Here is a 13,165-nt window from a genome sequence, read left to right as displayed (position 1 = left end):
TACTACTACTACTACTACTACTACTACTACACCAAGATGAGCACAGAATTGAGCCCGTTTGTTCGTGCCTAGTACTTGAGTTAATATATCAGGCAATGCACTCGTACGGAGGGATTATCCTTTTACTCTGCATATATAACTTGTCTGAAGTCTAACTAAGCAAAATGTTTGACCAAATCCTTTCTTAAGAAATACAACAGGACAAATGTACGGCTTGAAAATTTATTGCATGATGCAGGTTATGATATTGTTTCGAATCCTGGATCTTAAATTTCTGAAAATCCAAAAGTGAGCATAAATTCTTGAAACTAAGCATGGTCACGTGATATGGCACAAATATTACTTCGTAAGTTTTTTCTTCAATTTGAGACAAGCTGCTTATGACAAGTTGCACAAATGAAGAGCCAAGGTATTTTGGAAGAAAGACCTGTCACGTTAAGGCGAACGCTTTCACTATTGAAACCGTGGGCATTTACGTGCCGCCACGAGTCCCCGCTTCTCATCGGCAATCGGCAGGTGCCGTCCGAGCAAGCGTGTGAGTCGACGGGAGGCGTGCAAGCAGACCGCTGTGCCGGCTGTCAGGGAGGGGTGCGAGCAGACCGCTGTGCAGGCTCATCGGGAGGTGTTGGGGATATTACCATAGGCGTAAACCGGCCTACTTGGGCCGGGTTAATTTCATTAGTGGCGTCAACAGATGAAAGCCCAAGGCCTGTAGTCGGTTAGAGCATGTAGCCGCAAATCGGCCTGATGTATGACTTGTATTGTAAGTAAGGAATAGGGAGATACCAACCGGAATACGAGTATGAACCGGTTAGGACTCTATGGACTGACGGGCGTCACCCGTGTATATAAGGGGACGACCCGGTGGCGGTTCAGGACAGAGACAACCACAACTCGAGCCTAGGCGAAGCTTGTTTGCTCCCTAGCCATCGAGATCATATCAATTCCATCACAACTAGACGTAGGCTTTACCTTCATCGAAGGGGCCGAACTAGTATAAAACTCTCGTGTCTTTGTGTCCGTTTTAACCCCTTCAAGTAAACTCGTAGCGATGGCTCCACGACTAAGTCCTTTCGCTAGGACATCTGCCGTGACAAATCCACGACAGTTGGCGCCCACCGTGGGACTATCGCACGATGGTTTGACGATCTTGGAGGGCAAGCTCAAGGGACTCGAAGGCTATGTTGTGGGCCGGATGACCAAGAGTCGTCGGGGCAGGATCTACATCGACGACGCAGGATGGGGTCCCGAGGCCGATGCGATCGAGTACGGGTACCGGGTCCCCTTTGGTGGCATACACGTTTTCATTGGCAAAATCGGTGAGCCTGGGCCTGAGCCGGACATCTGCACCAACCCCATCGAGACGGCTCAGCGTGCGAGATCTACCTGGGCTAAACCGGCCGTGAAGCGTGTCTTCGTTGGAGTCGTCCACGAAGGAGAGCGTGAGGACGGATCAGAACACGGTAGTGAGACCGTCGTCTATTCTGATGACGAGTCCTCGACCGGAGAGACCGAATCGCTATACCAGTTGCAAGACGACCAGATTAGGGGCTGTTCCGATGGTGACAGTATTCCGGACCCCCCGGGCCAGGTCAACCGGGTTGGAATATTCATGGCCGGCACACAGGCGGCGAATCACTCTTCGACCGCCGCAGCAATGCTTTCCGGATCAGCAGCAGCAGGGTCTGGAGGCCTTATGCACCCGCCGGTTCAAGTTCTATCTGAGCTGTTTGATGCACTAGCCGCGCTTATGGCAGAGGACAATCCGGCGGATCAGGAGGCCCATAATGCAGAAATTGCGAAGGTGAGAGAACAGATCGTGCAAGCCAAAGCGGATCTGGCAGCAGAAAAAGGCCGGATGGCTGCAGAGCGGGCCGCTTTGGACGCCCAGGCCTATCAACTCATGCTTGACCAGAATGCATCACAGGAGGTTTTGAAGCGGAAGCACAGATCACGCCTGCCGTTAGGGTTTGACCCCCGAAATCTCTTTCGCACTCCAGGAGCTGGACCCAGTAATCCGCTGCAGTACCCGGAGACAAACCGGTTTGAGGCACCAGGGCCAGGGGCGACGGGCCAACCTCGCCTGATGGAACCTCCTCACCAAAACATTGCGGTTCTTCCGCCGGTCCAGACGCCCCCGGGTCATTATTCGAATCCTATGGACAACCTTGTTGCGGCCGCTGCATGGTTAGAGGCCATCCCAGTCGAAGGGGATTCTCCGCAAGCGATAGAAACGCGCCGGGTTAAGGAGCTTCTCCGGACTGCGCTGATTCAGCAGGAGGCATACTCGTACAGCCGTGATCGGATTCATTCTACGCCCCGTCCGAGCCGGAGCTATAGCAGGCGCATGGATGAACCGGCCATATCAAGCAATGCGCGAGGCCGTGAAACGGCCCGTGGTAATGACCCGACAGGTGGTGTTGGCGATGCTCGGGATGTGGTGGACCGGGCCCGGGCACAAAGGGAGGCCGAGTTAGCAGCACAGGATAATGCGGGCCAACTTACACCGGTTCGTTCTACAACCTTTGCCGGACCAGGAATCACATCCGCTTTGGGAGTGCCTTGCTTAATCCTAGCTTTACGTAATGTGCGCCTGCCCAAAGATTTCAAGGGTCCACGCAAGGTGCCGAATTACACCGCTGATTTACCCCCTGAAGCATGGGTAGAGAGTTATGAGATGGCAATGGAAATGCTGGACGTGGATGAGGCCGCATGTGCAAAATATTTCACCATGATGCTCGAGGGCACGGCTCGTACTTGGTTAAAGAGCCTACCACCCAATTCTATCAGCTCATGGGCCCAGTTGCGGGCCCGGTTTATACAGAATTTCAAGGATACCTGTAAGCAGCCCAAGTCCATAGTAGATCTGGCGGCTTGTGTCCAGGAGGAAGGAGAATCAACGACCCATTGGGTGCACCGCGTTTCGGAAATTTTGCACTCGTCTGACAGGATTAATGCCGACTTTGCGATCTTAACTCTGGAGGGCAACTGCTGGTTTGAGCCTCTAAAATTGAAGTTGGGACGCATGAAGCAGTTCTGTAATGACATGGGAACCCTCATGGCCGCTTTAGTGAAGTATGCCGATTCGGACAATACCAAGGATCCCGAGCCTAATGATGATGAAGCAGGGAAGGGAAAGAAGAACAGCAACTCCAAACAGCAGCAGTACAAACTAGCGGGTCATGGAAACGGAGGCAAGCGCAAAGCGGATGGCAGCGTGGACTTTGTGGCCAACACTGATGCACAGGACAGGGGGCAGCGGCGCAGAGGTAAAGCGGCAAATCGTAATGGGGCTCCCAATCCTAACACAAGCCGTTTGAACTATTTGTTGAATCAGCCTTGCCCGAAGCACGGGACGAAGGAGGCGCCAGCTAACCATCTTTGGAAAGATTGTTATATCATGCAGGAGTTTAAAAACTCTAATGCCTTCCGGTATGACCATGGGTCAGGTGGCGGTTCAGGATCCGGTTTACACGGTCCGGGTCACGATGGAGCTTCCGGTTCAGGTTTCAATCAGGGCGGTCACAATAGCCAGAATAATCAGAACGGACGGCAGCAGCAGCAGCAGCAGTCAGGTTATCAGAGCCAGCCAAAGCAGTTGAGCAATGGGCAATATCATGTTTTCACAACTAGTTTGGATAAACGTGACCAAAAGCTCCACAGGCGAGCGGTGAATTCTGTTGAACTAGCCTTACCACGTTACTTGCGCTGGTCGGAGCAGCCTATCGTGTGGAGCAGAGAGGATCACCCGCCCCGGATTGATAATCCGGGCCAGCTAGCATTAGTGGTAGACCCTCAGGTGGGGGGTTATAAATTCACCAAGGTACTCATGGATGGAGGAAGCAGTATTAACATATTGTACTATGAGACATTTCGCCGCATGGGTTTAACAGACAAAGATCTCAGACCGTCGAATACGGTGTTCCATGGTGTGGTGCCTGGCAAATCTGCATATCCCGTTGGTAAGATAGCCCTGGATGTGGCCTTTGGGGACGAGCACGACTCCCAGTCGGAAAATCTAACATTTGAGGTGGTGAAGATCCGGAGCCCATATCACGCCTTGTTTGGCCGGCCGGCTTACGCCAAGTTCATGGCGCGGCCTTGTTATATCTACTTGCAGCTCAAGATGCCGGGTTACAAGGGGACCATAACGGTTCATGGGAGCCGTAGGGTCGCTTTGGAATGTGAGGAAGGTGATGCGGCTTATGCAGAGTCAGTCTGTGCCACGGAGGAGTTGAAGTATTATAAGGACAATGTTGATCCGGTGGATATGACCCCTTTGAAGAAGCCAACTACAGAGCATGATTCAGATCTGAAGTTCAAATCGGCAGCTGAGACCAAGCTTGTTGACTTCGTGCCCGGCGATTCGTCCAAGCAGTTCACCATCAGTGCCAACCTGGATCCCAAATAGGAAAGCGCGCTCATCGAGTTCATCCGTGAGAATCGGGACATTTTTGCATGGAAGCCGTCTGACATGCCAGGTGTACCGAGGGAACTCGCTGAGCACACTCTTAATGTGGATCCTAAGTATAAACCGGTGAAACAGTTCCTCCGCCGGTTTAACGAAGAAAGACGCAAAGCCATTGGAGAGGAAGTGGCCAGGCTTTTAGCAGCTGGTTTTATTATTGAGGTGTTCCATCCAGAGTGGCTTGCTAATCCGGTGCTGGTTCTTAAGAAAAACGGCACTTGGCGTATGTGTGTGGATTACACAGATCTTAACAAAGCCTGTCCAGCAGATCCTTTTGCCCTCCCCCGTATTGACCAGATCATTGATGCCACGGCGGGTTGTGAGCGTTTGAGTTTTTTGGATGCATACTCTGGATATCATCAGATCAAGATGGCGGTTAAGGACCAGGAGAAAACAGCATTTATTACTCCCTTTGGAGCCTTCTGCTATGTATCTATGCCCTTCGGGCTCAAGAGTGCCCAAGCCACCTATCAACGGTGTGTACAGAATTGCCTGCATGAGCAGATCGGCCGCAATGTGCACGCTTATGTGGATGATATTGTAGTAAAATCAAGACAGAAGGAGACGCTGGTGGATGATTTGAAGGAGACCTTTGACAACTTGCGAGCTTACAGGATGATGCTTAATCCGGCCAAGTGTGTTTTTGGTGTTCCGGCAGGCAAGTTACTGGGTTTCCTGGTGTCTAACAGAGGAATTGAGGCTAATCCGGAGAAGATTACGGCTATTACATCCCTAGCTAAACCGAAGTGTATCAACGATGTTCAGCGTTTGGCGGGCCGAATCGCTGCGCTGAGCCGGTTTATCAGCCGCCTCGGGGAGAAGGCTATCCCTTTGTACCAAATGCTGAGGAAGACAGACAATTTCGTCTGGAGTCCAGCTGCTGATGAGGCATTTGAGGACCTGAAGCGGCAGTTAGCCAATCCGCCTGTTCTTGCAGCTCCGGTCGACAAGGAGCCACTATTATTATACGTAGCGGCCAATGCTCGGGCAGTTAGCGTGGCTATTGTGGTGGAACGCAAAGAGGCAGGCAAGGAATATCCGGTTCAGCGGCCGGTTTATTATATCAGCGAGGTGCTTATTGAATCCAAGCAAAGGTATCCGCATTGGCAGAAGCTGGTCTATGGTGTTTTTATGGCCAGTCGGAAGTTGAAGCAGTATTTTCAAGGGCACCCCATCACAGTGGTCAGTTCAGCTCCCTTGGGTGATATTATACAGAATCGCGAGGCGACTAGCCGGATTGCCAAGTGGGCTATAGAGCTTGGGCCACACGGACTGAAGTACGTGCCTCGGACGGCAGTGAAGTCTCAAGCACTTGTTGATTTCATCAATGACTGGACGGAGTTACAAGCACCAGAGGAGAAGCCGGATCACACATATTGGACTATTCATTTTGACGGGTCCAGGCAATTGGAAGGCTCGGGGGCTGGAGTCGTATTAACTTCCCCACGAGGTGATAAGTTTTGTTATGTTCTCCGCTTAATGTTCCCTTGTACTAATAATGCAGCTGAGTACGAAGCTTTGCTCCATGGTCTCCGGATGGCTAAAGAGATGAATTTAAGCCGGGTTAAGTGCTTTGGTGACTCGGACTTAGTGGCTCAACAGGTGTCTGGCACTTGGGATTCTAAGGACCCTCTCATGGCTGCATATCGTCGGGTAGTGGATAATATTGCAGGATGTTTCAAGGGTTATCAAGTGGATCATGTGGACTGTCGGAAGAATGAAGCGGCGGATGCTTTAAGCCGGTTGGGTTCTCAGCGTAAACCGGTCCCGCCTAACGTCTTTTTGGACGTGTTGCACAACCCGTCAGTCAAGCTCCCAGGTGAGGTGGATTTGGCTATCCCTGATCCGGAGGCTCAATTGGTGGCAGCCCTGCATGTTATTCCGGATTGGACAGTTCCTTATCTTGCGTACATGAACCGGGGAGAGTTACCGGAGGATGAGATTCTGGCCAGACAGATAGTCCGGCGATCCAAGTCTATGACGATTGTCAATGGTGAATTACATCATTGCAGTGTATCAGGGGCGTTTCAACGTTGTGTTTCTCCTGAGGAAGGCTGTGAAATCTTAAGAGAAATCCATGAAGGGGATTGTGGACACCACGTCGGTTCAAAGTCTCTGGTGGCAAAGGCGTTTCGTCACGGGTTCTACTGGCTGACAGCGCATGCTGATGCGGAGGACTTGGTTAAAAGGTGTGATGGATGTCAGAAATTTTCAAGGCATGCTCATGTGCCAGCTCAAGAATTGAGGATGATCCCAATAACATGGCCGTTTGCAACTTGGGGGCTGGATATGGTTGGGCCTTTTAAAAGATCCAAGGATAAGAAAACCCACCTTTTGGTGGCAATTGACAAATTTACCAAGTGGGTTGAAGCGGAGCCTGTCAGCAAGTGTGATGCAGCAACAGCGGTGCAGTTCATCAAGAAGGTGATTTTCCGGTTTGGTTTTCCACACAGTATCATTACTGACAATGGTACCAATTTATCCAAGGGCGCTATGAAGGAGTTCTGTGAACGTGAGCACATCCGACTTGACGTGTCGTCAGTGGCACACCCCCAGTCCAATGGACAGGCAGAATGAGCTAATCAGGAAATCTTGCAAGGCATCAAACCCCGGCTTATGGCCCCATTGCAAAGAACACCAGGATGTTGGGTTGAAGAGCTACCATCTGTCTTATGGAGTAAATACTACGCCAAACCGGTCCACAGGATACACGCCATTTTTCATGGTCTATGGAGCGGAGGCAGTTCTCCCTAGTGACATCCGGCACGATTCGCCTCGTGTGGCAGCTTATGTTGAAGCAGACAATGAGACAGCACGGCAAGACGCTTTGGACTTATTGGACGAGGAGCGTGATATAGCGGCTGCCCGTTCGGCGATTTACCAGCAAGATCTTCGTCGCTATCACAGTCGCCGGGTTAGAACCAGAACTTTTCAAGAAGGAGATTTGGTGCTTCGACTCATCCAAGATCAAACGGATATGCACAAGTTATCCCCACCTTGGGAGGGACCTTTCGTGGTCAGCAAGAATTTGCACAACGGGTCGTACTATCTGATTGATATTCGAGGGCATCAAGATTCACGTACATCAGAGGAGGAGACCAACAGGCCATGGAATATAGCTCATCTTCGGCCTTACTATACTTGAGCCATCGGCTCTATCTATGTACATACTATGACAATGTATATATTATCTTTGGTATATCAAACCGGAGCCTCAGCTAAAGCGGGGTCTCTGTCTTTCTCATCATGCGAGGTTACACGGAGTGGTTCTGTTTAAAGCGGCCTCCGGTTTACCCCTTGACATATGTTTTTTATATATCACTGGGGGCCTTGGTCGTGTCCGAACCAACGAACACCCTTTGATAGGCGACAGCCACCAGATCATTTGGGGACATGGTCAAGTCTGAACCAGTCACGCCTCTTGGTCGGCCTAAGGCCACAAAATCACTTGGGGGCATGGTCGAACCCGAACCATTGTCACGCCTCTTGATCTGGCATATATGCCACGAGTCATTTGGGGACCTGGCTGACTTGAATCATTGTCACTCCTATTGGGGGCCTTGATCCTGTCCGACCATGGTAATGCCATCTGAACAGCTCAGTATAGCATATTTTTTGCAAATGGTTTTTATCATTGCCTTTGCTTCCATGTTGTTTTCATGGTTTGTTCGTTCTTTGCTTTTGTTGGATTTCTTTTATGTCAACAAGCATATTTTTTTCCGGTTCAGCCAATAATTTTTGATCCCCCTTTAAATCCGGAGGAGCCTGCCTGGTTTACCTTTTCCCTGTTAACATCATGGAGTAACCAGGGGGCTCGTATTAAGTCAGTACGGTTTGTACGGGAGCTACTTTCTCCCTTTTTGACGGTAATGGTTTATAAAACCACCGCTTCAAGCTTGGCTAAAGCCAGCTTTATGCTCAAACATGGCAGGTATTTATGTATCATCTATTTGTTATATTACTGATACACATATCAAGATCATAATCCGGCTGACGGTATAACCGCCACCGAAGTTCAAATTTTTCTGATTGCAGGAAATATAAATTAAAGTTTTTCAAGCAAAAGCTTCAGTACTTATGCACGAAGGCATATTCCAGGCAGAAGTTTTAACTATCGTATTACAAGGCAGCATGGTGCTCAAACAAAATCATTGGTTTTGTGGAAGGATGTTGCAAATAGCTCTTCAAACCGGCTTCCGGTTCAAGCCTGCTCCTCATCCTCCGCCGCTTCAGCTTCCTCGTCTCTACCCATTGGCTGGAAATCAACAGTGGTCCAGTCGATTCCCATTAAAGCTTGGAAAACAGCCTCTTCATGGATCAGGGAAGACGGTTCAATATCAGGGGCGTAAGTGTGCTTACGGATTGGAGGAATCAGATTCTCCGCTTCAATAGTTGGGGCAGGCACTCGCTTGTTTTGATTATTATATTGCGCTTGATAATGCGTCAAATCTGCCTCTTCAGCTAGCTGGCAAGCCAGAGGGTGCACTGCACGGTTTATGGCCCTTAAATATTCTTCATTGAATTCAGAGCCATCTTCTTTCAGACTGGGATAGCCTTGAGCTGCTTCCACGGGATCAAAGTCGGGCACCCATGCCTTTGCCCGGATTAAGGCATTGATTGCTCCGGTTCGGGCAGCGGGTTTTTTTAGCTCCTCAATCCGGGCTGGAAGCATTGACAACTTGCTAAGAGTGTCCTGGATTAAAGAGGGCGCCGGGTTGTTGTGAGAAGCTGTGGTGATGATCCGTTGGACTCCGGTATACAATTGTTCCACCAAGGTGTAGGCAGCTTTCAATTTCTTCCGCACATCATTTCCTAAGTGCCCAATACGTGTGCCTACAACAAGATTGGAATGGTCTCAAACCGGATTTACGATACAGCAGATTCAAATTTATCATAGAAGTTACAAGGAGCTTACCAAAGATTGCAGCAGTCATGGAGTGTATTTGCCGCTGCACGGCCGTTAGTTCATCCACCACCAGTTTAAGGGCCGCTTCAGCATTTTCCGCTCTTTTGGTTAAACCGGCCTTCTCAGTGGCCCAGTCAGCCCGCTCTTTCTTGAAGCCTTCTTTCAGCCGTTCAGCAGTGCTCAAAGCGCTGGTTAATTCTTGCTTGTCCTTATCTGTTTCAGCCTGCTGGGTCTTCAGGGCCTCCTACAAATCGGCAATCTGGTCCTCCATGATTTTCACCTCAGCCTGCATACAGATGGCATTTTAAGCTTTGCATAGGCGATCCAAGAAATGGAAGTATCAACCACATAACAAAGTTATATGCCTGATACTTGGGGGCTAATGCACCTTCAATTTTTTGTATATTGCTAGATTACAAAGTCCCAAGCTCAATACAAGTATTCAACTTGGCACTTGGGGGCTAATGGCTATTTGATCAAGTTATGTTCTAAGGACAGCTTTTTATTTTTGAGCCCCGATTTACTTATGCTAAGTTAGACCGGTCCTCCAGGGTTATGCCGACGAATTTCAAGAATGTTCAGGATCAAGTCCCGGTTTTGACCAAGGTCACAAACCGGCCCTTGGGGGTTACAAGGATGAATGCAATGGCAGAAAGGAAAGAAGGAATTTACCTCAAATTTATCTCTCATCATTTTGACCAGGCCAGCTTCACAGTCGCGGCTAGTGTAAAGCCGGTTTAAATAGCCAGAATGAAGATCTTGAGCATTTAGAGTGGCATATGTCTCTAATTCAACATCCCATTTTCCTTTGTTCAAAGGGGAAGAATCCTCTTTGATGGTATGCCTGGTAAGGGTGGCAGGATTCCTGGGTTCAGAGCGGCCTACGCCGGTAATCACAACATCGTCATCTTTTGACTCGCCAGTTTGGGTTGGCGCGGCCGTTTTGTCAGCAGGAGTGTGGGATTTCTCAATCTGGACAGAGCTGGCAGGCGGATCAGCAGAGGCTGGAGTATGAATAAGACCTTCTTCAGGGATAACGTCGTCTTGCAGAGGAGGATCATTGGGGATATCTTCATAAGTAAACACTTCATGATCCGGTGCTTGGTCATGTTCTGGGGCTACATCCTTTTCAGCCGCTTTATCCAGGCGGGCCTTCTTGCTTGGTTTCGGTTTAGCCCTGAAAGGAAAACAAAAATCAAGAAAAAGCATAAGCTATTATGCGGTATACTGGAAGCATATGTTCAGTTTAACTTACCCAGCAACTGTTTTCAAAGGTGGTAGCTGAGTGGCTAACGATTCACCAGATGATGAATGAGAAGTGACTTGATAATCGGAGTCGGATGGATTAAGAGGTTGACGGAAGAAACCCGCTTTACGATTTAAATCAATAAAAAGGTCGGAGACCTCGGAGCGGCGTTTTCGAACCGGACTGTTTGGTAAACCGGTAGAGGTAACTACCTGGCCACTATGCCGGGTTGTGCGGCGAGCTTCGTGTTGCTGGGTCTTCATAAGAAATTGGGAATCCAGATAAGCAAGAGGATGAGAAAATTTAATTTTCCGGTTTGCCCGGCGAAATTTTGGCAAAGGCAGGATTTCTGAGTCGGAAGAGAGAATGGTTACCTCAACGAAACCCGCATTGCTGGCTTCAGCGTCATCCTGACAAGCATTATCATCAATAAGGCGTGTAAAAAGCAAGCCAAGTGAATCAAGTTGTACCTCAAGATCCGGATTACCCACATCGTCATCAATGGCAGGGTCAGATGAAGCGGTGGTTTTTCTCTTATGAGCTGGTTTCTTGATAACCTTGGTCTTGGGCCGGGTTGGCCGTCCTGCCTTCTCTGTTTTGTCTTGAGGAAGTTTCTTACTCCAAAACGGATTATCACCCTGGATCAACAGCAATTAAATGTAAAATAGTAACCGGTTCAATAACAGAGCAATTAAAATATTACCGCTGGCGGTTTGTTGGTGGTGCAGTAAGGAGGCAGACCGGTTTGAGCACAGAGGTGCTCCGGTTCATTCAGCATCTTTTTCATAGATTCTGTGACTTCGTCGTCAGGGAGTTGGATTTTAGTGTGTCGGAGTGGGTCATCGACACTATCAGTATACTCGCACATCAAATTTGGGCGCCGGCTTAGAGGCAAAATGCTCCATGATATCCAGCAGCGTGCAAGGTCTATTCCTGTTAAACCATTGGCCATGAAGGCCCGGAGCTTGGACAGTTGAGGAGCATATTTAATTCTCTCCTTGGCGCTTAGCCTTTGTGGAAAAGGGTGAGTGTTGCTGAGCCGTTCCGGACGGAAGCCAGGCAAGGGATTTTCATTGTCAGGAGAGGTATCCTTGCAATAAAACCAAGTTGCATTCCATTCCTTGGGGTGAGTATGGAGTTTGACGTGGGGATAGGTGATTTCTTTCCTTTTTTGAATGGCCATACCGCCCAGTTCGGTATTAGGGCCGTCAGTGAATTCAGTACGGCGGTTCAGATGAAAGAGATCTCTAAATAACTCGACTGAAGGCTCCTCTTGAAGGTATGTCTCAGAAAGTACTTGAAAGTGACATAGATTGGTGACGGAGTTGGGGCCAATATCCTGTGGACGGAGTTGAAAGTTGGCTAACACATCCCGATAAAATTTAGAGCCGGGCGGTTTGAAGCCCCGGGCCATATAATCTGCGAAGACCACGACCTCTCCTTCCTGGGGCGTAGGAGGACATTCATCTCCAGGAACCCTCCAGTGAATCGTATCTTTGCTATCCAAAGTGCCGATCAGGACTAGATCGTTCAGCTGTGATTCTGTGACACGGGAGGGAACCCAGTTGCATTCGTACACTTGTTTGGCCATGACGAGATCTACAAGAAATAAGTGATCCGGTTTAAGGACATGCCGGATAAAAAGGTGTTGATCTAATTACGGTAAACCGGAGGCAGTACCCATAAACCGGTCTTCTACAACGCGGCATCAGATGGATTCTGGCGGCTCAACCAGGGGACTAATGACATATATACCGGTTTAGCAATTTTTTCTCTATGGTGAAGTTAAACCGCCCTGGCCTAAGCATCGGAAGCAATTGAAACTATGGATAACTAGTTATGCAGAAACAAATTTCACAAAATCGTGTTACAGCCGCGGATCTACAGCAAGCTCACAAAAACAGGAAATGTTTCGAAGACTAAGGCGGAAACAGAAGTGAACCATTGAGCGGATATGTGCGGGAGATCTATGCGTTTGGATGAGAAATATCAGGCGGATGTTAAAGGGATCGCTACTAAGCACAGCAAGAGTTCACAGATGCATTCAAGGTCAGAGAACAGCTATGAACGCGCAAATGAACATAGCAAGAACATGGAACCCTAAGAACAGATCTAGGTTAAGAAGGAGAGAGGACTTACCGGGAACGGAGAAGATGCGGAAAGACGCCGCAACACTCTGATACGTTCAGGTTGATGCAGCGGCCCGAGACGAGGCAGAGGTCGACGGCGGTGGCGGAGCTCCAAAGCCGGCGACGTGAGGAAGAAGAAGAAGAAGGGACGAAGGGGAAGAGAAAGGAAATGACCCTTCGGTCTTATTTATAAGGCAACCGCGCTAGGTCAAACGCGCGAATCCAGGAGCTGTCATTAAGAGGGCGTTATGAACTTCATAATGACGTCATGCCGGTTTACAGTAACCAAAACTGATGACGTCATGCCGGTTTACAGCAACTTGGAGATTTGCCAATTAACAGAAGATATCCAAGACGCAAGATGGTGTGAAGGATTGACATGAACCAGTTCAAATCAATCTGGGGCCTAATGTTGG

Source organism: Triticum dicoccoides, chromosome 3A (genome assembly GCF_002162155.2).
Source record: "Triticum dicoccoides isolate Atlit2015 ecotype Zavitan chromosome 3A, WEW_v2.0, whole genome shotgun sequence".
Classification (NCBI taxonomy): Eukaryota; Viridiplantae; Streptophyta; class Magnoliopsida; order Poales; family Poaceae; genus Triticum; species Triticum dicoccoides.
This window is presented reverse-complemented; position numbering follows the sequence as displayed.